Raw genomic sequence first — 23,047 nt, 5'->3', positions numbered from 1 at the left:
AATCAATTTCCATGAGTGATCAGTTTTCATTATTGCAAAATCCCAAGAGCAGGGTCTGACAAGTTTCCATAGTAGAGCCAATGTTGAGTGTGCACAATAATAATGTGGAAATGATGGTGAGCCCAGAGACAGTGAGTCAGCAGATGGCCCCCAAATAATTCAGGTTAGTCAAGGGGAAAGAAGTAGGGAGGAAGATGAAGACTAGAAAAATAAAGTGGACCTTAAGAAATCTAGATAAATGAACTACTTGTAGCAAATGAAGTTCAGTATTGCTAAATGCAATTTATAAATGCAGTAATAGTTACAAAAACAACAGATGGATAAATGCAGTGCAAGTGTACAGAAGTGGTCTGTACACTGTAGAGAGCTCTATGGTACAGGAATTCAAGAAAAAAAATGAAAAATCTCTACTCGGCATGCAACTACTAAGCTGCAACAAGTAGCATATGCAGTAGGGAAAGTCCTACCCACACAAGAAATAGAAACTACTCAGGTAGTCAAATCACTCCTTTTTAATTTAAGAAGTCCCTGAACCACACAGGTTTGAAAGACAAAACATTCATAAAGCACATAATTTTGAAGATGCTGCTTCCCTTTGCAAAATTATAGTCTTGGTAACTGCTAGAAAAGCGTTCTGACTGGCCAAAACCCCCACTTTGACTAAATTAGGTTAATTATCATTATAAGTTGTTTGAAGATTATAAAGATAACTATCTTTTGGTGTACCTATACTACTAGTAAGTTTGAGAAAGTTCTCACATCACAGACTTAGTTTACTTAAGACTCGTGGAATTGTTTCTATTTTATGACTGACCAGAGTAGTAATATAATCCTGGTTCTTGTAGAGTTAGAGGATAAAGCACACTTATAATTTGTTTTTCCTCAGTATGCAACCTTGTGTATTTCTGCCTTCTACAAACATTTGAACTAGTAAAACCCGACATCATAAATATCCAGAAAAAACAAATATAAAAGAACAAAAACCAGCTGGGAAACATTTGTTTAGAAATTTGATCAAATATTTGCAATTTTTTTTTTCTTTTCTTTCCAGTATTCACTCTCGTATGTAGGCGCAGGGGTTGCTTTACTTCTTTATGAAGGCAATACTTTTCACCTAGAGAATTCCAACCCCTTTGACAAACAACAAGTGATAAATAAACCTCAGTTCTGTATTACATTGCTGTCATCTGAACTGCACTTGCCCATGGTGCGAAGTAGGCAGGGCACAGCAATTCAAAGCAACCTCCCTTAGTTTTGACAGTGTGCCAATATTGCATCAAAGGGGCAAAATAAATGGTAGAAGTGGAATTTAACCAGCAGAATTTCATCGCAATGAAGAACATCCTGGGGCTTTTTGCGACTGCGAGTGGAAGGGGCAGCATTCCAGCCAGAGCCTCTGAGTGATGCGCTGGGGTGAGGAGGGGATGGGGAGAAGGTGCAGAGGGCTGCAGCCTCTGGGTCAGAAGTTGCTCAGAAAGTCCTGCAGTATCGTACGGACCCCTTCCAGCTGCTTTTAATGCAGGAGGAGGCATGTCAGGCATCAGGGGGCAGTCACCATGGATCGTGCATGGGGCATTTGGCGAACTGTTGTCTTTTTCCTTTCTTTCTTTTTCTTTCTTCTGCTCAGGTAGATTTGCTGCAGCTTGAATCAAATGGATTCCATTTGTCAGTCTTCGGGGTTGATGCAGTATCTCGCCTTACATCTTGACTGACTTTTCACTCTGTGCTTTTTGCTCTGCAGCTGCTCACAATTCTTTACTGTAAGTTGTCACAGATGTAGACTTTGACTCACATGCTTGCAAAGTGAATCAGTGGCAACATCTGTTCCCCCAGAGGGATGGGTGCACCAGCCTCAAACCACCCACAGCGGCAGTGCCTATGGAAGTTGGTATTTCCTGGCTTGCGTTCTGGCAAGTGTGTTCATTAAAGGGGAAAAAAAAAATCAATCCATGCTTCTGTGCTTTTGTGCATAGGTGTGAAGATCTCCCCTTCATTCAAAAAGACAGGCTTAGAGAAAGGGACTTACGTGGCATAACTACTAACATGCATCTGAAAGTTACACTTCAATACAAGGTTCTCTATATGGTTATCACAGAGATGGCATTTTTTGTGTGTGGCAGACGTTCCAACACCCTGAAGGAATTATTCGTTATTAAAACAAAAATAATTTTGTAGGATGTGTTTTCTCCTCTGTTGCTTTAGTGGACCTGCACGCACGTACCTGAAGCTGACCTGCATGTATACTCCATGCAGAACTGAACGTGGATCCCGGTGGGGTTCTACCAGTTTGTAGTGGCATCTGCAGTCTGACAAATGAAACATAGTGGGATTTTGGGCAGTTCAGAAGAGGAGTTATCAAGAAGAGGAGAGCAAGCATGTGTGAAGCTGATAAGGCATGTTTCAGTTCTAAATCATGACCCAAGTCTATAGTTCTTCTGTGATTAGCAGCGTATTATCCTTTAGAGGCTGCCTCTAAAAAAGATCATATGGTTGAAAATCTCCCAACTTCAATGGTAAAATGGAGGGAAGCCAGAGCTGAATAGCCACAGAGTCAGGAGCAGAGGAATTGATTTATGAGGAAGGATTAAAAATGAAGGCAGGTTTACCAGGATGACTTAGTTTCCCTTACCCTCTGTTAGGGACACAAGGAACATTGTGAGTTGTGGATGAAGTGATTGCGAAAGAGTTGTAGCAAGGTGTGGTTTCACATCCTCTTTGTGGCCACACTCAACCCTGCAGCATCCTACGTGAAGGTCTGGGTGGTCAGCAGAAACATCCTCTTGATATTGAGCAATCATAGGCCATAGATGCAGGCTGGCCAGGGGCAGACTTTGTGGGCATCTTGGCCCACATGTATTTTGAGGGTTTAAACTTCTTATTTCTATAGTTTTAGGACACGGTGCATAATGTCAAGACCATTATTCTCCAAGTAAAAATTTTGGCTGGAAGTATCTTTGTCTCTGGTGTGAGCAACTACACTATATGAGCAGAGAGCCTGAGATCTCCATGGTTTGCTGGCAGCAGCTGTGCTGGGGGAATCACAAGGGAGTTACCTCCTTACCAAACCTTAGGACACTGGTTTACAAACAAGAGGTCATGGTACTTAAGAGGTGGCTTGATGGGAGCTTGACTGCAGGAGTAGGGCTTGCAATCAGAAGTGGGGTCATGAGCCTGGAAGTGCACTGGGAAGTGAGGTCATGAGTGGAAAAAATTCAGAAACTACTCTAAGAGCTGTGTTTAGTGCACAGTTGCCCTTGGCCTCTCTTAAATGCTTCCATCGCTGTGTCCTTAACGATTCTACAGAGGATTAAAAAGCCCCTTCCTGATCCATGAGAATATTCACTTGAATCCCATTTCTTTGGTACAGTTCAAAACACTTGCCAGCAGGCTAACAACAATCTCCTTTGTCAATGTGAGGAAAAACCTGGGAACTTTGTGATCAAGGACTATTTCTCATTTTCATGAAAGCAACAGGAAAGGGTTGCGCCACAGGGGAGACATTTAGAGTCAAAGAATAGAACTTGCCTCAGCAAAGCTATAATGCATATACACACACCAAGCAGTGGAGCTTAGAAATCACAACCTCTTATAGCACCAGACCAGCTTCTCTGTGAGAATAATCATGCATAAGAAATGAGACTTAATAGCTATTTGTAATTTAAAAAAGCTATTTGTTTATATGTGCTGTTCTCATGAATTCAGAAGGCGGCCAGTTTTTCTCAGCCTAAATAAAGAGAAAGTCAAATAATCTCTCATATTTTCCTTTGGAACTATGTTACTAGAGAAATTAACCTAAACTGTGTAAAAAAAGGTGGTGTGATGTTTAATTAATATTAGGTGACATGTTTAATTAATATTAAAGCATTAGAAAGGGAGGCGGTGCATTGTTCTGTGCAAGCAATATAATAATTTTATGTGATATTCTGTCCTTTTACTGCACAATATTTATGGCCATATAGTTTATGCTTTATTAGAAACATTTTCCTGAATGTGCAGTAAGATCCTTATCTGTACATATTAACAATATCCCCTTATAAGGAGGCCTTAGAGAGGGTTTTGTGATCTTCAGGAGAGGCAAATGGGATACAGGATTTCCTTAGAACTGCATTTGATCTATAAAAACAGTTCCTCTCCATAGCTCTGAAAGTTTAAATGCCACCTCTTAAGCAAGAAACAATAGGAGTATCTCAGAGTCTGCCTCAGTTTTGAATAATTATTTTAATTGAAAGTGTTGGGTTGTGTTCCCATTCCTACACTGAAATGTCTTGCAGGCACAGAGAAGGGGAATTATTTGTGGAATGCAGCATCAGCCAAGTCTCAACACACACGTTGTGAGGGACTGGCGTAGGCTCACCTGGTTTTGTGTGCAGGGGAGTGTTGAAGTGTAGGAGTTTGGACTATTTTTTCTTATAAATTCTTTTCATTAATGTTAAAGAACAGCAGATCCAAATTGCCCATTACTTGCTTGTTTTTCACATTTCTCTAAATCAGAATAACTGTGGCTGACAATGGGACTTACCTTGTTGCAGATAGCATAGGTCAAACTCCTCTCCTCTCATTTTCCCTTTCCCTTTTTCACCTGTCTTACAATAATCATATTGTCTTCTACTTAGACGGGCTTGGCACACCTTTTCGTGTTGCAGCAATTTGTTTTTGTAGCCTGCAGTTCTTACAGCAGCTGAGCAAGTGAGATCTAGCAAATCACAATTGATTGAATCTATCATTAAGGCTATGTGAAGAGATAATTTTTTTTCTCTGGTGACTGGGTTAAAAAACCCCAAGATTTTGGTTTGGATTAGAATGAATCTAGACTTTTTTTTATGTTTTTTTTTTTTTCTCCCCAAGGAAGAATGAAAACTCCCAAAATTACATTTTATGTTGAATGAAACATTCTGTTCAACCCAAAATGAAACATGTCACTTTCCAAGCATTTGCAAGAAAAGCAGAGGAAATGAAGGGATAGATTCACAAAACTGGAAAATGAAAAGGAGGAGTCAGACACTTTTAACCTATTGCCAGAGAACTTTTCTGTTTTGTCACTTTTCAACTTTGTATAAATATTTATTGGAACACAGAAACGAGCCCAGAGGAGTGTTCCAACTTGCAGGCTACCTACGCCTTCTCCTGTATCTATTTCCCTTGAAGATTTTTAAAAATATTTAACAAAAAGTAGACCAGAAGGCAGCACCTCCTCTCCAGTCCCTGTTCTGGAAAAGATGAAGGGTGAGTTTACGCACGCCTTCTTTGCACAGCGTAGTCTTTAACCACTTCTGACACGTACCACTCAATTTTCCTTTGCTGCCAAGCCCCCAAGTCAGAAAGCGCTGAATTTTAAGACAGATCTCTATAGTAAACGTTCAAACCGTCAGGTTTTAGTGCAGCTCCCTCAATTAACTTCTGTTGAAGCTCTTCTACCCTGTATGGGATTTTTAGAAACTGAGATGACTACAGCAAATGAATGGGACTCCCTACCCTGATGGGTAGGATGCTCAGCTGAAAAGTAGGAAACCTGCAGTTTAGTTGTTTATTAAGGTCTTTAATTACTAATGAAACTAGTTAAAGGAGCAGATTGAGACAGATGCCTTGACCTGAGTACAAAAAGGGTTGATATTATGGGTGAACTTCTGGGAGGTAAGGGCTATTGGTTACATATCTGGCAGAGGAAAGAAGCTGGTGTTTTCTCACATCCACCTGAGTTCTCAGGCTGCTATAATACTAGTTAAAAGAATACTGCAACTAATGCTTTCCTGTGTCTGCTGTTTTTAAGTTTTCTTCAAACCAGAACGACTAGGTGAATTTGACCAGTCTGCCCTTTGCTACAAGTATTACACAGCAAATATTCCACCAAATAAAAAATGTCCTTGAACATGTGTGAATTTAAAGTACGAGTCCAGAGTAAACAGTGGGCTGAATGAAGCCTTTAAGATGAATTTCACCTTTTCTTTCAAAAAACTCTAGAAATCAGGACCATACACGCCATTTCTCTCAACACAAATAGAGCTATGGCAGAGTGGTCTATGGGCAGTGAAGGGGTAGATAGGGTAGATACCTATTCTCTAGGTATAGTTTTGTATTGGTCTAAAACTTTGACTGAATAAGCTATGTTGAAATTGCTTTTGACATTTGTGTGTCTATGGAGAGAGTATTAAAGGAGAATAAGAGGAAACAGACACTTCAAACTACTCTACTGTTGAGGATAAGCTGTGACAGGCCTGGTTTAGGACTGAATGGATTTTTTAGAAATGTACCTCTCTGTGGCGGCATCTTCGTGAACACGGAAACTTCCCATTTTTTTCTGATGCAGACAAGGAAAAAGGCTGAGACCAAGCCAATTGCTCTGCATGGAAGTAAGTAATGCAGTTTTAAGAGTTCATTCTTGAGCTTACTGCATTTTTTTAGAGAATGGTACTCATATATGTGTTTTTGTGTATGCAGATGGAGAACTTCTGTTGACAACCTCAGTTTATGCTCAGAAAGTCTAATGGAAGTTGAGCAAGCTGCGTTAGTAACAATCAAGTACTAATATTCATAGCTTGAGGGTAAGCAAAGGGAGAGAGCAAGAAAGAAGACTTTTTCATTCCAGCTTTGTGCTAGAGCTAGAAGATGAAAAGTAATTTTGGAAAAGTGAAAGTGTTTCATTTGGCCTATAAAATTTCAGAAAATTTAGAAAAAAAGTGAAAAGGGAGAAGCAATCCCTGAACCAAGTGCTCTATACAAGATCTTCACTGAATTTTCAGTTTGGTAGCTGAACCAAGGACACTGGAATAGACTCTTACTATAATGGTGACACTAAGTGAGAATTTTTTCCTGTTTTGCTAGTACTCAACATCACCACTGTCTTGTGGCATTAAAATACAAAATTTCAGTATATTTCAGAACAGATAAAGAAAAAAATACTCTTCTTCACACTTTACCACTGTGGCTGAATAAGTAGATACACATCATTTACTTTATGTTTGATATAACTTCATATGTTTACAAAATATTAATATTCATGCTAAAAGACACATACCTGTATGCAATTATACTATAAAAACAAAAATAAGATTGATCAAAACCTTTCATTTGACTCAAAGTCAAATATTCAGCTTCCTTTGTGGTATTTTAAACACTTCAAAAAACTCTTTAAAGTCATTTGACAATTTTTAAAGCAAAAAATACCATTTTGAAAACAGAAAGGGAAAGAATACTGAAAATGGCAAATAAAACATTTTGCCCTGTCATTCATCTTTCTGAGATCTCACTGCCAAAACTATTTAAATTTAACTTATCCTTCCCTTGCCCCCTTGCAAAAAGTGTTTTGCAGCAAGTAAAATAGTCACTGAGAATAAATAACCTAATCTACCTTAGAGTCCTTATGCTGTACTCCTCTTTCCAGTTCACATATGTTGTATTTGCTATTATTTGCATGCTCAAATAACTGCCTTGATATTCACTTACCAACTGAGTTGCATATAGAAGTGTATAAGACATACTCTTTAAAAAGTTTAAACCAAAAAATCTAAGATAAAAATATACTATGACTGATGCAGTATCTGAACAGATGTCCTAATAAATTTCCAAAAGTGCAGTGAGCAATGTTAATGGAACTGCGAATAATGCCACGCTGCCCTGTCTTCAATGACCTGCCTCCAACGGGTCTTTCTTTTGTGCCCCCTCACGGATGACCACACTGATTCTGCTGGTTCTGCTGAACTTCAAGTTTAGGTCTGCATGCTTGCAGGGGAAATTGGATTTTTTTTGCACTTTTGTATGCTTGTTTTGGTTTCTTCTGTCAAAAACATTTTTTTACCTGAGAAAGAAGGAGTTAATAAAAATAGGCTTTCTGCTCTTGAAATGTCAGCCACAGCTTCTCATCACCCCATGAAAAGCCCCCTTGTTTCCTTGCTCAGCTCCTCCTGAACTTCAAACAGTCCCATAATCCCTTTGACCTTAGAAGGTCAAAGATATATAAAAAGTATCATTCTTTGTGTAAAAGGACATTAATCATTCTTACCTAGCCCTTTATTCTCTTTTGAGGGCCCTGTGATATTTTAATTCAAGAACCACCTTCTAGCATTAACATATATAATTTCAACTCTTTTCTTAAGCAGGCAAAAAAAGGAGAAATCCTTTCTGACCCTGCTTTTGCTGACTCCCTGAGTACAGGCATCTCATTTATTTTCATAATTCATTTAATTGCATAATTAAAAATATTAATATTAACTCAAAAAACACATATGTATGTCCAATTGCTGTTTAATTAAAAGACTTTAATGAGTGGAGGTAGATTTTTAAGCGTGCTGCTCTCCATTTCTGTGAATTTGGCAGGACTTGAAAGTCCTAGAACTAAATTCTGATGTCAGTGCAAATCTGGAGTTTAATTTAGGTCAAAAAAAAAAAAAACCTCTGGACTTTCACCTGAAGATAGAATTCATCTCCCTTGAAGAGCTGTATCCGGCAGTGGAGGGGGAAAGGGAGTAGGCAAAATGAAAACCCTGCTATAACCAAAGCAACTTAGAGCCAAACTTAATTAACTGTGTGGAGCCTGTCAAAGGTCACGGCGAGATCACCGCAGGAAATGCAAGTGCAAGACTGAAACAACATTGACGGCAGGAGAGCGAGGGCAAAGGCTCTTTCAGGCCTTTCAGGCAGGCATGGCTTCATGCTAGACAGCCAAGCCCATTGGTGAGCTTGGCCTGCTGGTAGGGGAAAAGCTCCTGCCTCCTGAGATCTCCTGCCTCCTGAGATCTGCCTGTGGCAGGCAGCTCAGTGTGTATACTGATTGATGCCAATGGGCAGTAGCCAGTCTTCCCATGAAGCACAAGCTCAGTGCACTGCTTCATTAGGCCCTAAATTCAGAGCAGGTGGTGGAATGAGCTCCACCAAGGAAGTCGTTGAGAACTGGGCGGGCACTGAAGTTGTTTTGAGCTTCACTCATGCTTTCTCAGCCAGCCATACTTGATGCTTTTGGAGGAGTTGGTTTTTTTTGAACTGAAATACCTGTATGCTGGTACTCTGGTTTTCTTTTTTTTTTTTTTTAGGAGCAATAACGCTTCAGAAATCAACAAGCACCAGTTTACCTACAGTATAATTTATTTGAAGCTTTGCTATTTTTCCTTATTAAAAATTTGTGTAGACATACCTTTATGGTGGTTCTTTGGTTTTTTTTTTTTTTTTTCTTTATTTTTTTTTTTAGTAGGCTTGCTTGCCAGTAGATTAGTAAACTCTAGTTAGATGAACAATGTTGAGACTAGTATGTTTGAATATTTGAAGGATATCTGTGGCAAGATGCTTGGAAAGAGCGTGCACAGAAGCCTTTCCGGATGGTGTGGTGTGAAGGAAAACCACAGGCCGAAGAACTGAATCAAAGTGTTGCAGCTGAAGAAAAAAGCCAAGGTGAGTTATTCTACCTTTTGTATTGATTTTATTTTTTCTGTGTAAACAGCCTTGCACTAAAAGATTGTAAGTAGCAACCCATTGCTGTGTTGTTGTGCCAGGGAGGTTCTATTGCTGTGTCCAGACATGTCCACCTTCTTATGTTCCTATTCTTTTAGGGCTGGAAGCTAGTTCTGGGGCCACAGAGGGGCAACAGCACTGCCCTGAAATTTGGGTATCTGTTGTCAGCTTCTTTCAGCCTTGCTGGCATTACTCCAAACCCAGCATAAAGCACTCACTGATCTCCTTAAGTCTTTGGAGCAGGACAGTGAGATGATGAGAGAAGGGCCACTCAAAATACATGGAAAATCCAGGAAAAAATGACCATATTAATGTGTTCTCTTTCCCTGGTGGGGGATACAAAATGCCTCTCACTGATTGTTGTCTCCTACTGGCTGTAGAAAGGCTGTTTCTGGCAGTTGAATGGTTCCATGGGTGCTTTTTAGCTTCTGGAAGTTTTGTTGAGCTGTTAGTGATCGGCAACCTAAGCTCAGATCCACAGCTCCCTTTCCTCCTGAGCTTCTCTGTTAGCCCTTTTCCCCCATAGTGTGGTGAGGTTCAGCCTTCTTCCTGCAGCAACTGCCTCTTCTCTTTTCCCAGGATCAAAACTCAAAATTCCCACCACCACCACTCATTGGGATAAGTATCACACAGGGCTCTTTCCCCGTGATCCATTTTAACCTCCTACCTGCTTCACTGAACCTGGCTTTTATCTACCCCCCTGTGACACACTATTTTGGCCACTGAGCCAACTGACTGTGCAGGACAGACGGGCTTTTTCAAGTCCTTTTCTCATATATGAGAACTCGGAATCGCATCACGGGAGCTGTATATTTACTGCCCTTGGTCAATAGCTATTCCTTTGTCCAAGCTGTGAGTGGGCTTGGTGTCCTAATCCCGCTAAAGGTACCACCTTAGCTAGCTAAGCCATTATGAATCCCCACCTGGCTCAGATATCTGATAATGGGCATGAATTTCTCTAACTTACCTCCCAGAATTTGAAAGAGGTGGGTCAATAGTTCAAGTCTGATTTGTGATCTCAGCCCAGCTTGGAAAACCATTGAAATCAAACCCTCCCTTAAGGTAGAGAGGACAGAACTCTCCTCTGGTGACTTGTTGAGAAAAGTATGTAGTTGCCTGCAGGTTTATTGGAGGGGGAAAAAAAGCATAAAAATTAACCTAGGAACTGTCAGGCCAGGTGCTTTACCCAGTGTTATGGGTTTCAGGGTATTGGCAAGCTCCAATTTTGCTAATGGACGTCCCAGGTTTCCTGCTGGGATACAGAGAATCGGGGCATTTATATTTTAGCGAAGAGCATTTCCAGATACATGTGTGAAGGAAAGAATTGAAATTGCAAGGGCTTGCGTGAAAGCTAAAGAATCTCTTGTTTATATCTTTGGGAACAATGCACAGTTTATTCTGGGTACTTTGATGTGCAGGAGGGGTCCTGTCTAAACCTCCTTGCTTCGGTGGAAGCTCTGACACACTGCCTGCCTTCTCCTTGCTCAGATCCTTCCCAAATCCAAGAAGTGTGAACACAGCCCGAGACGAGTGCCACATACTGAGCTCCTACCTGTTTCTGGTGCATATGAGGAGGAGTTCAAGGGAAGGATTTGAGGCATGCTCCTCATCCAATCCCTTTGCTTTCTTTTTACTCCCTTTTTATAGCTGGAGCAACGCTAGTAAGCCTGCCTGTGAGACAGACTTTTCATGTGTTACAAAGAAGCTGGCTGGAGGAAGTTGACAGTTCATTGGTATCCAGGAAGAGGTCGATTTCCTTCTTTATAAACATCTCCGAATACAGCTATAGAAGTAATAAAATATTGAATCTCCACCTATTTAGTTTCTTGTGCAGTCTGTCAGGAGAGAAGTGAGGGAGAAAGTAAAAGAATTATCAGAGTGCCAGTGCATACAGACTGGATTATTTCCCCAGAAAGAAATGAAAAAAATTCAGTCTGTGAATGTCTTTTATGGGTAAGGAGGAAAAACACACAACTTCTTGCTGTTAGGTTCACGAACATCCACCCAGACCTACTTCCTTTACTAGAGAGGCCAACAACTTTCTGGATCACACTGCTTCATAGATATTAGGTGATGATTAAAAGAAGGATTTAGTATAGGCTCTAGAACTTATTAAAATTTGTCTGCCATTTTGAGAAAGTCTATCTTCATGCATCTGGTGAAGAATCTGTGTGTGGTATCTGGCTTGTTCTTATTGGGTTTCCTAATATTAGTCAGAATCATTTTATACCTATTTTTGGGTACTTTGTGTGTGTGAAACTTATTCTGAATAGTTACGTCTTTATCAATAGTAGCTAAAGGTAATTTTGCCTGAGTAGCTTTGATCTGTTTCCCAGTTTGATGGTATGGAAGAGGACAATGCTTTTCCACCAGTCTCATCCCCAATGTTGTCTACTTTAAACTGTTTGGGTGGGCTGTAGCATCCAGACTTCCAAAGAGCTTGGGCATGCAGACAGGAAGCATCCCACCTTCTCCACCCAATGCCACTGGAAAGAGCCAGCAGATCCAGGGTGTGGACAAGGGATCTGCATTCGTCAGTGTGGCTGAGCTTCCCTTGCTCAAGAAGAAGTAGTTCAGGTGGAGAATAGGCACCTTCAGTTCAGGAGAAGCAGACAAAAGGAAGGGCAATGTCCTTGTGGCTGCTTGGTGTTCAGCCACTCTGTAATATTGCCAAACATTCAGCTGTGTGACAGGGACAATATGCTGTGTAAGATGGGACCAGTAACCCCGTAAGAATCCTCTCTTGGTCAACACCCTTGTTAGACTATGAAGATCAGGGTGGCAGTAGGAAGGACAGACAAGGTAATGTAGGAGAGTATCACAAAACATATGATGAGACTGGAAGGGTAACATGAGACTTGATGTGTGAATGGTTAGCACTGCCCTGGGCTAAGGCTGTCCATTGCCAGAGTGAGAAATGCTTTTTTTAATAAAACATAGAAAAAGATATCTTTTACTTGGAGTGTGCAAGGTGAATCCAGGATATCTTCTTATAGTTCAGGGCCTCTAGTGGATTCAAATGCTTAAGTACAGAAAAGTGAGAAGAAATTAAAACAATTTCAGCCCCAAAATCTTCCTAAAAGGGGGGGAACTTTTGATGTGGAAGATGTGAAGTGGCTTAGCAATTAATGTAGGCTGGTAGTCATCACAGATGACTCAGGAGCTACTCTGCCATGTTCCTCTGCCCAGGGAGGTAAAATGCACACAGTAGGATATAGGTAATCAGGCCCCCTGACAAGAGTCAAGCTGGAGTCAGGCTTGGAGATGGGGTGAAGGTATTGCAATTAATTAGAATCTGGGAAATAGGTTGCACTTATCCAGCAGGTCTGATCAAGAAGTTTCTCAGAGGCTTAACCACAAGATTAGGAACTATAAACTGCAGAGAAGATTCTGGGATAGCAGATGAGATAAGTTTTAAGCAATGTAAGACAAGCAGGTCAGGATTAGGAGGAAAAAAACTAGCAAAGGTCAAATCAGAAGTCTGTGAATAAGGGTCAAGAGCTAAGTTGGGAATTACAAGTGAGGTTCAAAGGCCAAAGCAAAGACTGAGCAGACAAGGAGCACTGTATGCTGAAAACATACATATCCCCCATGGCAGAGTCTACCTCTACTGGATTAACTGGGACCAGAAATACTGATTTTTGTGCTGGGTGTCAAATTCTTACAGGGACAAACTTGGAGGCTGCACTTGTCTGTCTTCAGAGAAAGGAGATTTATTTATCACAGGCAGAGTCCTCTGAGTCCTCTGAGATTCTTCTTGTAGGCTCTACCTTTAAAATGGCACATGATGGTAGTTCTTTGCAGCCCTGAGGAGAAGGAATTAGGGGTGTTGGATGAGAAGCTCAACATGAGCTGGCAGTGTGCACTGGCAGCCCAGAAAGCCAACCTCATCCTGGGCTGCATCAAGAGAAGTGTGGCCACAGGTGCCCCTCTGAAGCAGGTCACAGGTGCCCCTCTACTCTGTGCTCGTGAGACCCCACCTGGAGTACTCTGTCCAGCTCTGGAGACCTCAACACAGGAAGGACATGGATCTGTTGGAAAGGATCCAGCAGAGGGCCACAAAGATGATCAGAGGGCTGGAGCACCTCCCCTATGAGGACAGGCTGAGAGAGCTGGGGTTGTTCAGCCTGAAGAAGAGAAGGCTCTGGGGAGAGGGACTCTCTGTTGGGAAGTGTAGTGACAGGACAAGGGGTAATGGTTTTAAATTGGAAGAGGGGAGATTTAGATTAGATACTAAAAAGAAATTCTTTACTGTGAGGGCAGTGAGGCGCTGGAACAGGTTGCCCAGGGAAGTTGTGGATGCCCCATCCCTGGAAACATTCAAGACCAGGCTGGATGGGGCTTTGAGCAACCTGCTCTAGTGGGAGGTGTCCCTGCCCATGGCAGCGGGGTTGGAACTAGATGATCTTGAAGGTCCCTTCCAACCCAAACCATTCTATGATTCTTTCTCCTTGCTTGAGGGAAATAATCAAAATGAATTCCAGTGTCCCTACCGTTCAAATCTAGACCTTCTACGTCACCCAAGGGTTGTGGTCTGACTGCAGGAATGGCTGAATGACTTCTGTGGTTTGTGTGCTGTAGACCATGATCACAACAGTCTCTCTTGTCACCAAGTGTCAGGATGCTTTGGAGAATGTCACACCTTGTGGCACCTGCAAGGGCTCCTTACCCACTGCTGTTGCTTATTATCATTAGTCTTTCATCTGGGTTAAAAACTGGCAACCAGAGAAAAGAGGATAAAGTTGTTGCCGTTTTTCTTGGCCTCAACAGGCTACAGACCCATATTATTGACTGCAACAAAGTGATGCTGGACAGGAATTGAGTATTTTGGTGCAGAGTACTTGAATGAGCTTCAAAATCTTGTGTGTTCCAGCTGAAAGATCAACATCATTTTGGTTTGAAAATGCTGACGCTGCCTTGGAGGGCTGCTGCTGTTATGACTTCATTAGCATGGCACAGATTCTTGTTTCCCTCACCCTGTTTTTACACTGAAGTAGCTCTGTCGGCTCCCTGGAGGTACATCTGACTTAGCTCGATATAGCTGAGAAGAGAATCAGGCCACAAATGTCCTAGGCCCAATTCTTTCAGACAGGAAGGAACTTCTGGTTTGGACCCCTTTGGGTTAAGAGGAGAAAAAAAAAAAAGAAAGAAAAAAAATGCTTTTAAAACCTCAAAACCAAACATAACCTTTCTTTCCCCTCAGCAGCAGGTTTTGCTTATGAAGTTATAGTATATGATTCTATTTAGCATGCTGGAGCTGCCCCACAGTGATACAGTGCATTTTCTATTTTTCCTTCTGGGAAAGAGCTGTCTCCCCAGCGATGGTGCGTGGACACAGTTCGGTTAGCTGCTGAGCCAGGGAACAGTGGGTTTGCAGAGCTGGCGCACTTTGGCTACCTCTGCCATCTTCCATCCTCTGATGGCATAGACAAAGTTCATCAAGGCAGACATGACCTAGAAGGATGTTTATGCAATAAAACAATGAAGTTCTTGTTTCAGGCAGCTCTGATGACACTGAAATGATATCACTAGAAAAGCATCTTTTCCGATGATGGCAATTTCAGCCTACTGCGAGATCTAGATCTTGACAGAATTTTATTAGTCTTACTGGCTACGTGACCCTATGTGGGTGTAGTGCAGAACGTCAAGCTAAAGCAGAGATAATGAGAATGGCATGGGTAAGGTCCCACCACAGAGCAATGGCAGAGCTGGGAGTTTGTTCTGGGCTTTTGAAATCACAGCACCTGAAGTCCCTTTTGCACATGAAACCGTGATTACAGGATACAGGTCTGATGGTTTGCCAGAGAAAGACAATATATAATTTCTTCTCCAGTGTGAGCTCTCTACTTGTGGGTGCAGCTGAAGATGTCAATATAGATTTCTGTGTGACAACCTGACACAAGGGCTACTTGACTCAAGGATTTTTGATTCCTTACACAGGTTGGAGGTTGGACTGCTACTTGTCTTGCCAAGACAAGTGAGATGGGTGGATTGTTAGTATAAACACTAGATTATTAGTATTCATCGATTATGATCAACTAATGGTATATCTACTAATTGCAGATCCTAACCAGTTCTTCTTCAGGAAAACTACCATTTCTGCAACTTCTTGTCCCCGTTGATCTAGGAGAACTTGAGGCTACTGATCTTCATGAGATCGTACAAGGTTCAAGTCACTCCCAGACTTCTGTCTGATGAATGGGAGTTGTTGCCTGGATGTTGGTTTTATTCAGCAGTTTGTTTTAAACCAATCTATGACATTGTCTACACATACTCTGAAGCTTTGGTATTAGAGGCATCTACAAACCAGTCAGTATACTACTTGGCAGCCTGTGCTATAGCTCACGCAAGCCAACGCTTTACTACCCAGCACAGTAGGCTGTATTCATCAAAGTGATAGCAGGGTCAAAAGGGTAGAGTTGCCAAGACATAACTCACTGTAGTTTACAGGTAATTTTAGTTTTATTTCCTTTTTGATTAATGTTTAAACTTTGATTTGATTAAGAGTTTCCAGGGGAGGACAATAGAGCTGTGGGATAGATGCTTAAGTCCAAACTGATAATGCAAAACAATTAAAAAAAAAAAAAGTCCTCCTAAACCTCCCAGCAAAACTTTTTTTCAAGAGAAGTCCTTCATGTCAAAACTAAACACACTGTTCCTCTTCCATCTCTGTTGTTCTGTGAATAAGGACTGTCTGTAAATGAAACTAACATGTTGCCCATCTGCTATGCACAGCTAAAGGAAGTTTAAGACAATACTACTAGAACTCCCAAAGATACCGTCTAACCCTGTAAATAATTTATTTTCACAGTTCAGATCAAAGAATTCATGGATATTGGACTCAGTCCGTCGATGGCATGTCCTTTGAAAGAAACTCACACAGTCATGTGATTGTTTTGCCACTGTCCTCTGAAGAAGTCCTCCGGCTCAGAGGTTCCCTTTGCTCCATTTCCCTCTCCTGTTCCCTGGCCTATGTTTCATTTAAGTTATGCTGTGGCCATTCATGCCATCGTCTCTAGATGAACAGGGATTTTACTCTTCCTGGATGGTGCTGAGATCCCCTGTTGCCCTGAGGAGGGTGTTGGGTCACTGTGCGAGTGGTGGACTGTCAGAAACACCTTGAACTTGAAGAAGGAATTTTACATCCCAAAGTCAGGCTGTGCTTCTTGCCTTTAGTCTTAGAACTGGCTGCTGATCTGCGCGTAACGCTGCTGAGGTGGCTCGCCAGTAACCTTGTCTAAGGTCTACCATCTTTGGGAGGCTTTATGAAAATGCTGGTGCCATTCATACTTCTAGATAAAGTGAGGAGTGCTTAGGCTTTCTCTTTGGACCACACCATGGCCCAGGAGACCAGCTGCTGTGTAGTGGCTTAGGTGTGATGGCATGATGTTATCACACATGGGAGACTTGATCCTGTTGCAATGTTTTTAAAGCTGGCCAGAGCATACAGGTTTTTGTGTTATGCTGGTTTAGGTGTCAGGTGCACCATGCCACAAAAATGTGGAAAAGGGCAGACAAGTATCAGCTCAGATATACTCATGGTGGTCCAAGGCCAGTGCAGTATAAGCAACCAAGAAATTGGCTTTCCAGTGGGGCTCTGCAGCTGCTCTGTATAGGTGGACAATTTAGGGTTCACAACCAAATGCAGATTAATGCAGAGAAGCTACACAAAAGCAGTCTTCTGCTTTCTGGTTAAATGGTCACTAGGTCACTATTGATTTTCCTCATGAAATGAGGAATATTGCTTCATCTATATGGCAACCATGTATAATGTTTTTTGGAAACTAGTGACTTGATCTGCCTCTCAGCTGGTAAGCTTTCTTAAGTCCTTTTCACCCTCCTTTTTCTTAAAAGCATTGCTGAGAAACCTTTGTGATTTTAATACACTGCTGGTGATAACTTTGATAAAATAATCTCTATAGCAGCCCTGAGTCCTCTGAGAAGCAGACTGCACACCCAGCTTGCAGAGCTCTGACAATAGGGATGTGTGGTAAAACAAGCCATGAATCTTGTAGCCCGTTAAAGCAGGAGAGATTGAGGAGAATGGCCACACTCAGATGTGTTTTGGCAGCTACTTAAATTTCCCTATTCTTAGCCACTTTTAATCCTCTGGGGATTGAGAGCTTGATTTGGTGGACTAGGAAAATCTGTTTTGAATTGCCATACAATGTATGTATGTCTTAGCAGTGAGATGAACAGGAGAGCTGTTTGCAGTGCAGATCAGCATATGTTATGTTAGCTCTCAAAATGCCAGGAATGGGACTACTTATTTTTGAAAATGCTCTGCCATATCCTCATATACATCCTAGTTATTTACACATATACAGGAACAGAGAAGTTTCTTAACATTATATGCTTAAGGCAGTAGCTAATTATCTAAAGATCTCATTACTTTCAAATTCTTATTGCTTGAATTTACCTGCTTTAATTTGTTTTCTCTGTTGATTCTGTATCTTTTAAAAGAGCAAAAGGTGATATGAGTAATTACAGAGCAGCAACATCTGCATCGAGTGATTCTTCTCACTTAAAAAGAATACTGAAAATGAAATAAAAGATTAGGACTATCATGATATACTTGAATGTAACTGGCACAGCTTTTGCAGTCTATTAATAAACTTAAATTGGATCATAATAACAGATAAAGGAAAGTCAGTTGATACTTTAATTTAATTGTTCATCTTGGTAAAAAGCCTCCACAAAAAGTTTAGACCGTCATCATGTGAGAAACAAAGTGTTTTGAGAAAACAGGAATGTGAACATCCCCACCCACCCTGCCAACCCCCAAGAATATTATAGCAAAATATTTACAAAAGGGGAGCTGAACTCATATCCTGGGATAGAAGTTTGCTAATGATATGCAAAGAGATGAAAAAAACCCCCCATGTAATAGCACAAGATTATTTCAATGAATGACTGGGGAGAACATTAGAGGGACTTAACTGACTTGAGTGAATGACAGATAACATTCAAGGAAAGCTATGAAGTAATGTGCTTTTGGAAGAAATATTTGGAACTCTGAATTAACCCTGTCACCATAGAAGAAGATCTTAAACTAAAGCCAATGAGCAGCGATAAGGAAGATCTCTAGCACGGGAGGAGGGAAGATCATCTCAATTGTTTGCTGTAGGTCTGAATCACTGCATCACCAAGACATTGTTGGAATCAGTATGGTGGACTGAGACTTTGACTCTTACACAGTATGGCAGTTTTTATATCCTGAAAATAGGTATTTGGGTGTCATTGTGAAAGCTTTGCATTCGGCATATGAAGAAAGAACTCAAAATCAAACTTATAGGTCCAATGCCTAAGAGATAGGATGTCAAACATGGTGATGTGGCCTCATTGGAAATACTGATCTTAAGACTGTGTTTAGAGTTTATTCTAGAAAGGGGGTAAATGCCTCTGGAGATGCTAAGATGTTCAGGTCATGAAGATAAGGCTGTGGACTAGCTAGGGTGATTCCTCTGATTTGGCTCAACAGTGGCGTGTTTCGTATGTCTCTATCATGTCAAATATTTAGGCAATGACTGTTTCATTTCCTGAACTTGCATTCAGCTTGTTTAAAGATGCACTTAACTGATGTTTAATAAAATATCATGGATAGTCTTGAATTTAATGAGTTGCCATGTCAGATTTCATTTAAATCCTTTGATTTTTGTCTTAGGTTTATAGCCTAAAGCTCTGTGTTTCATTTTGACCAGAATTATTGCTCTAGCTATTGGCACTGGATTGCCTGTATTTACATACCTACGAAATAAAGATTGAGCCAAACTAAATTAAAACTTAATAATAATAAAAACCCCTCAGAAAACGAAAACAACAACTAAGCTCCATACTTCACCTCCTCAGAAATCCTAAACCACAACACATCAGCAAAAAGTACCTTTTTTGCTTTATTACTCAAGGCGTGTTTATGTATTTTGGGCCTGAAATGAATGGGCCCTTCTTAAATGTAACATCTGTGTATTTTAAAGCAAGCTAAACCTTTCTGTGGGGATTATGCTAAATTGACACCCACGGAGATTACAGACTCGTCTTTTCATGTGGAGAGGATGTCACCCCGCATGTTTGTTTTTATGTGCGTGTGTAACCCGTGCTCCTGCAGTGCCTAAAATAGCTGGTTTGCTGGGGTGGGTTGAGGGATAACGCAGATCGTGTTGCTGGAGCTCCAAGTCCACTGGTATTTGCATAGATGCCTTTGCACGTAAGCCGTCATGGACGTACATGCATATTACATGCCATATGTATTTGTGGCCCTGTTGTTGTGTTGTGTGGCCACGAGTACCCCATAGTTACATCCGCATGTGAACTGGGGTGCCGTACTTGTGCTTATGAAAAGTAAGCACAGGCCTGTGTTACGCTGCTGCAAGCTATGAGGCCTCTGGATAAGACAGAGCAAACCAGAATGATGTGTGTGCTGCCCTTGCTGCTAAAGGATCAGTCATGGAATAAAATCTCTCTTTTTCTATGTGGCTGACATTTTATCTTTAAAAACTGTTTCTGCTTGAATAGAATTTTTACACCCAAGAAAATGGTTATGGATGCCTCTCCCCAAGGCACAGAGCACGGGAGGCCAAAGACTGCTGTTAAAAAACAATTTCAACTATTTGCCCCCGGTTACAAAACGCGAGGGGTGGTTATATAAGGTTGTCCCTGTCTCCTAATGAAATCAGGGTCCATGGGCTTCTGCGAACACATTTGCATTTTTAGCCTTCTCTTAATCCACAAAAGAACCTTACATGTATCGAGGTTGCATCTTGTCCTTGAATGTTCCTTTTTCTCTAAACTCTCTAGTTTATTTGGCAGTTTATCTGTTGTCTCTGCTTTCTTTGCTGCCTCTTGATACCATCTGTGAATTTGATTGATGTGTAAGTTTTCTTCTGTTATTATTTTAGGTCATTTAGAAAAGTGAGTATTAGGCTCAACACTAATCCCCAGAGAACTCCACTTTGCTATTTTACCACTCCTAATTGCTTTGGCTTCTGATTGTTCAGCGAGTTTTGTATTAAAACCACAATTATGCCTGTGTTTTTTTAAAGAAATTGTTTAAATTGGATTCCCTTTGTGGAATGCCTCAAATTTTTGCAGATAGTTTTTTTTTTTTTTTTTTTTTTTTTTCTGGAGAAATTCTTGGATCTGTTGTGGTGTTTCAGATTTCCGGGGTGGAGAAACTTGTGGTTCTGACCTCTGACTTAACGCTTTTATCCTCTTTGGTAATGTCCTTATTTTACAGCTCTGAATACGTAGGTATGTAAACAGCGTGGTAACCAGTGTGCAGGCAGAATGGCCTGGATGAGCAGAAACTCAGGAGTTCAAATGTGAAATTTCAGTCCCTAAGACCGCTCTTCATTTTATATTATACTGTGTTATCTGAGAAATAGAAGCAGAGATGTCATTAGGTATAGCTGTGACAGAGAAGAGCAACCCATGCAAGAGAGCCTTGTGGAGACTAAGCTTTCACATTTCAAATTATCATATTTGCCCTTACCCTTATATCATAAACCAGGATCTCATGCTAAATTAAATTTCTAATGAGAAAGATACTTACAAGCCTGATGCTGATTTGACAAAATGACTTTTTGAGTGTATTCTTGATCCCCTGCATGAGACCTTTTAAAGCACTGTTGGATGGGCAAACTGCAGCTACTGCAACCATATTCTGAAGGAGATGCTCAGGTGTGCTCTGGTCAGATAGAAGCAGCCTATGAAGTTAATTGGTGCGTGTAGCTCTTCGTGCCATATTCATTATAAGATGTATTAGCTGCTCTTTTCTTTACCTTTGATAGAATCTCTTGAGAAGAAAGATCTGCTGCAGGGAATGGCTCTACAAATTCTCATGGCTAAATCTAGAGCTGTGTTAAAGTTGTAATCAAGCTTTTCCTCCCATCCTAGACTCTGTTTAACTAAGTAGCTCATGGGAGAGGTTCATTCCCTTTTATAGTGAGTTCAAGTGGGACAAAGGATTTGTATGGCAAAGGATTAAGGGGAAAAGACCAAGTTAATCTTTCTAGTATTGTGTCTCTCTCTAAAACAAAACCCAAAATGGTATATAAAATACTTCTCTCCTTGCACTTCAGTAAATCTCAAAGTTACTTCCCCAGTTTTCCTTTACCTCAGCATAGGGCATTTTACCTGCAAAGTAGAAAACATTATTTATATACTTCTGTATTCTCCCTCCCGGTCCCCTTCTACCCTCCTTTCCTTTAAAGTTCTTCCAGGGATTACAAAATAAGCAAACGTTGTTTTAGAAAGTGCACTAAACTTCCCCTTGTTAATGAAGGAGAGGTGATTGAAATGAAACATAGATGTGTCTGGGGCTCACTCTTTCATGGCTGATAATGAGATTAAAAAAAAAAAGTAAATGCTCCTTAATTAGGCACCTGTTATGTTCCATCATGATCAGGGCTGTATGGGACAAAAATGCCAAATGACAGTGACATTTTGTACGGTTTTGTAAAGAGGCCATTTCTCTTCACTCTTTGCTTAATAAACACAATGAGGCTGGCTTTGGTTTGCTAATAGATATTTTTAAATCACTTTGGGAAAAGTTATTCCATGAGGTAAAGATCTTGTTTGAAGTTGAAGCTGTTCATCTGAAGAAACATCTGTCACAGGACATGAAAAGAATGATTTCTTTGTGACTGGGAAATCAATGAGACATCTGTTTTAATGTACAGCCCAGAAATAATGCAGCTAGTTCAAAAGGGGATCATAAAGAAGGCTGGTTTTTGTCTCTTCTCTCCAGAGTGTTTAGGATGGGATTCAGCAAGGTATTTAGTGTGAGCAGGACTTCTTAAGTTTGTGTCCTTAACTGTGTGGCCTGGTGCATCTTTTGAGGATGATGACTTTTAGGGCTAAGTGAGCTGTGGGGATTCATGTTTACTGGCCTCATAAAGGAACCCCAATTGGGGCTGTATTTTGCCCCTGTTTTCCAGGGACAGATTGCTCAAATGGCTGATCCTGCCCTGTTCTCAGTGGGAAGCAGGAGCTGGAGGTTGCATAGCTGCTGGGATGCCCAGCAGGATGTTGAAGGGCTGGTTCACCATGGACTTGCTCTTCCTGGAAATACTGTGCCTGGGCTGTAGGCTCCCTATCTGAAGAGGCAGCAGAGCATGTGCAGACATCTCTGCACGTGGTATGATTGTGTCCATTTGTCCTGCTTGCTTCCTTTCTCTTCTCTGGAAACCTTGCTGGGTCCCTGTCTCTTGTCTTTCAAGTGCATATGCAATGAATTTAGATTTTCCCTTGCAGGCTGTTCTTTGCAGTCTCTTTAGCATTTCTGAACAGTAATGGTGTGGGAAGGAGCAGAAAGAGGTTTAATAACAGTATACTTCTCCTTATACTGGAAGGACCCTTCCCACAAACCCTGGATACCCTCAATGAGACCCAACCCTTTATTTGTAAGGTTTTTTGAGGACAGGAAGAAATTAAACATTGAGGACTCGGTTACCTCAAGGCACATTGGACCAGTAATGCTTTATAGCTCCCTGGTGCATATGTACTGTATAAGATAGAAGACCAAAAGGAAACCTCAGGCATTAGGTAACAAGCTTGTTAGACCCCCACTGGTGTGTGTAGTATGGAGTCTCCTTATGGCAAAATTGGGCTT

General features: G+C 41.1%; 1 long non-coding RNA gene across 1 annotated transcript in view; it reads left to right on the top strand.

Moving 5' to 3' along the window:
* LOC106885968 overlaps positions 1–23,047 on the top strand; it is a 78,289-nt gene that overhangs the window by 15,283 nt on the left and 39,959 nt on the right. The window contains exon 2 of the long non-coding RNA XR_001411545.1: positions 9,256–9,378. This is a non-coding gene — a long non-coding RNA (uncharacterized LOC106885968). The remainder of the gene's footprint in view (positions 1–9,255; positions 9,379–23,047) is intronic.

This window comes from Calidris pugnax, unplaced genomic scaffold (genome assembly GCF_001431845.1).
Source record: "Calidris pugnax isolate Ruff unplaced genomic scaffold, ASM143184v1 scaffold13, whole genome shotgun sequence".
NCBI lineage: Eukaryota > Metazoa > Chordata > Aves > Charadriiformes > Scolopacidae > Calidris > Calidris pugnax.
Note: the sequence above shows the minus strand (reverse complement) of the source record. Positions and strands in the feature narration are given on the sequence as shown.